Source organism: Nannospalax galili, unplaced genomic scaffold (assembly GCF_000622305.1).
Source record: "Nannospalax galili isolate Female #2095 unplaced genomic scaffold, S.galili_v1.0 scaffold3, whole genome shotgun sequence".
NCBI lineage: Eukaryota > Metazoa > Chordata > Mammalia > Rodentia > Spalacidae > Nannospalax > Nannospalax galili.
The window spans coordinates 3,247,754-3,251,741 of NW_008351466.1; the positions used below are offsets into that span (position 1 = coordinate 3,247,754).

The 3,988-nt window shown below is 40.0% G+C and overlaps 1 non-coding gene across 1 annotated transcript; it reads left to right on the plus strand.

The window, feature by feature from the left end:
• Positions 1-3,026: 3,026 nt before the first annotated feature.
• On the plus strand, positions 3,027-3,159 carry LOC115066828. The gene has a single exon (XR_003846281.1). It is a non-coding gene; the product is annotated as a small nucleolar RNA SNORA21 (small nucleolar RNA).
• Positions 3,160-3,988: the final 829 nt, after the last annotated feature.

The window sequence follows — 3,988 nt, forward strand, 5'->3', positions numbered from 1 at the left end:
ATTTTGTGGATTTCATTCAATAAGTCTTAAACATATTTATCCCCCTTCCCTATCGGCAACCCCCCATAGCTTGCCCATAAGAATTCATGTGTGTTGTTAGATCTGGTAAGGCATATGATGTCATGTTTGTGTATCCATGTGTCCATTGTGAATTCATCTTCTGAATCCTTTTCAGTATGTCTAGCATCACTTTCTTACAGAAGATCAAGTCTTCCTAACCCAGCAGTTATCAGCTACCAATAGTTCCTCTCCAAAGTTGTATATTCTTTGAGAGATGCATTTGTATTCTCTCTACCCCTTGTTCCACTATGTTCTGAGACTTAAGTGTAGAGGTTCAGTTGTAGATAAGTCACTTAGGGTTGGGCATCTCAAAGACACATATTCTCTGTCTGAGGACAGCTGTGGAACTCTGTAATAGTTCTTCATCTGTTGCAAAAATAAAGCCTCTTTGATGAGTGGTTACTGGCAAACTTATGTTTGTTAGGGATGTGACAGACATAGGAATTTTTCTAGGCTCTATGACCTCTCCAAGTCACGTGGCAACATTTACAGTGCCACACATTAAATCAGCTTTAAGTCCAATTAGGTAAATATTGATTATCCCCAAGATAAAATTTCTAAGACTGTCACATCCCTAGACTAACGTAATTACTTGCTACGTGAAAAATATGTATCCTTGTATTTACAGACAAATATCACAGTCATCATTCATCAGACAAGCTTCTTTTACACCAGACAGAGGCTATTACCAGGTACCACAACTGCTCACACACAGACATTGTCTATAAAGTGCCCAGCCCTATGTGACACATCTACAATACAACCTCTACACATAAGGCTCATGGAACATAGAGCAGAGATAAAGAGGTCACTAATTAATCTCTCAGCTCTCATTAATAAAGCTCCCTCATTCAACAGAAGATCAGGAACAGAAAGGTCACAAATGGCCAAAACATAGAGATTAAAAGTCTGCAGAATGCTGGTACCTTGGACAGGACTCCTATTTAAACTTCACTCACACAGGTCTCAGAGACCATTGCAAAAGAGGTGGACTGAAAGACTGAAGAGCCAAGGACGAAGTGCACGACCGTATGGAAATAGAGTCCTAGAAGATACTGGGACCCTGCTCATATGAATCTACAGCAGTGGTGTCAGCATACACAAGTCCCATGCAAACTCAAGCAGACAAAATCCCAGCATAGAACTTGTTAGGGTTCCAAACAGCAGCAGCTTCCCCCCTCCTCAACAGGGACCTACAGACTTTGGAGTTTGAAAAAGGGAACTTAGCTGATAAGCACCTTGACCTTTGAAGTCAAGGGAAACAAACTCTGCTGAGAAGCAGCCTGCCTTTCCTCTGACCTCCAAAGATAAGATAAGCAGATTCTACCTGTTAACCAGAGATTTTAGAAGTTGTTTTTCTCTTATCTTAAGAGGGAAAAAGTAAACACTTCCAGACCCTAATCCTACCTGCTTTTCCTGCTTCCCCCTCCCTGATTTCTCCCTCAAACATTCCCCCTTCTACACCCTAAAGCCCCCATATATAAAGTCCCAGCTCACAGCCTGGGGGCTGACATCTTTCCCTGACATCTTTCCCTTCCCTTCCCTTCCCTGACATCTTTCCCTTCCCTTCCCTTCCCTCCTGACATCTTACATCTTTCCCTTCCCTGACATCTTTCCCTTCCCCTAGGGAAAGGTGCCTCGTGCGAAATAAAGCTATATCCCGCTGAGGATTCCATCTGTGCCTCGGTGCCTCCTCCATCCATCCGCGCCACCCTCTCTCTCTCCAACATTCCCACCTATCAGAACTGGGGCTGGGGAAATGGACATCAGACCCCAATCTTGGCTGAAGAAATACTGGCAACTGATTAGTGGTAGGTGAGGAAGTGCTGATCTTTCTAAAGCGAGGGACTTTAGATAAGCGGAGTAGATCTCAGTAGATGAACTTGCACTGAGGAATTTCTGGGAATGCTAACTTGACACAATAGGCCTTAAAACAAATGAGAGAATGTATGAATTCTGGGGAGTGGGGGGCTATGGGAGGGTGTCAGTGGGGATGGGACGATAATGATGATTAAGATTGAGATGCTCTTTATGAAACACACCAAAATTCAATAAAAACAAATTTTAAAAAATTGCTATTACCGTACCAACATAGTTTGCTGTGGTGGTCATTGTTGTGGATATGAGACTTTAAAGCTGGGATTGAACCACTGATTTCCTTTGTATCTTAGTATCTTACATAGGGCCCATCATTATTGTGGTTATTAGACTTTAAAGATGGGATTAAACCATGGGTTGCTGTTGTACCTTAGCAGCTTGCATAGGGTCCTCCAAAACTATGAGATTTACTCTAAAGACAGGCTTCCAGATAAGTTCTGGCTTGATTGCAACAAGGCCTATATGTACCAAATATATCCTGTCTTCAGCAATTGGATCTTGAGTTCAATTTCTGAGAGATAATCAAGATATTACAATAGTCTTTGTAATTTTGGGGACTCTTTTGAACTACACTGACCAGCAAATTGAAGAGAGATTTCTCCTGTCTGACACTGGATTCTTGTTCTCTAGTCTTCAGATCTACACATTCTCTCATGTACAGATATTGCATATGTATTTTCCTCTAGGTTTTTGAATTAATGCATTTCTAGTTTTTCACAATAGTAATCATAATTTATCTCACTTCTCTCTCTCCCTGTCTAATACTCCCTCCTCTTCCACAGGTGATATACCCCCATTTTCCCCATTTCACTCTGTATAGTACCTTTATCTTGTTTTCCCTTCTCTCTTGAGTCCCTTTGTCTCCTTTACCTCTATGACTCCTGGTATAAACTCCCCTCTCCTACTCCCAGTTAAATACCACCAGTTTACCTATTTCACATTTGGTAAAATCTGTCTCCTACTATCCTTCTCTCAGGACCCTTCTTTCTTTTACATCTATGGTCTTTCCAATTTCCTAGCTCCTGCAGTTATATTAGGATTTATACTAATATATAAGGAATTGGTGTTAAGGTCCACAAATGACCACCCCCCTTTTCAAAGAGCTCAATGGGCCTTTTGCTAGTGATCCACTGAGCCATCAAGAAGGGGCACAGTAAAAACACTGCTTTTGGGTGAAATAGCAAGTGGTATGGTTTTACTTCAATGGGAGTTGTGACAAGAAAAAAAAAAGATCCACAGATGAGGGAGAACATACGCCATTTGTTTTCCTGAATCTGTATTACTTCAATTAACAGTTTCTAATTCCATCCATTTATTTGCAAAATTCATTATTTCATCTTTCTTTACCCATGAGTAAAACTTCCTTGTGTAATGTCCCACATTTTAATAATCAGTTGATCAGTTGAAGGACACATAGGTTACTTCTATTCTTAGGTATTGTGAAGGGAGCAGAAACAGACATAAATGTGCAAGTATCACTGCAGTAGGATGAGTCATACTCCCAAAGACTGGTATAACCAGATCATATAATAGATTCATTTTAGTTTTTAAAGAGTTCTCCACTTTGCTTACCATAGTGGGTGGATGAGTTTGCAATGCCACCCACAGTGGATGAGTGTTCCCTTTCCCCACATCCTCACCACCATTTGCTATCATTTGTTCTCTTAGCCAGTCTGACTGTCGTAAGATGAAATATTAAAGTGGTTTTGATTTGCATTTCCCTAACTACTAAGAATGTTGAACAATTTTTAACATATTTCTTAGCCATTTTTTCTTCCTATTGAGAATTCCCTATTCAGATTTATAACCCATTGTTTAATTGGGTCATTTGTCTTTTGGTTCTTTGTTTTTTCCTTTTTTTTTCCTTTTGTATGCATTTTCTGGATATTAATCCTCTGTAAAATGTGTAGTTGGTAAAGAGTTTCTTCCACTTTGTGGGTTCCTTGTTCACTTTTTTGGTTGTTTCATTTTTTGTACAGGAGCTTTTTTGTATAATGAGGTCCCACTTGTTAATTATTGACTTTAATTCCTGAGCAACTGATGTCCAATT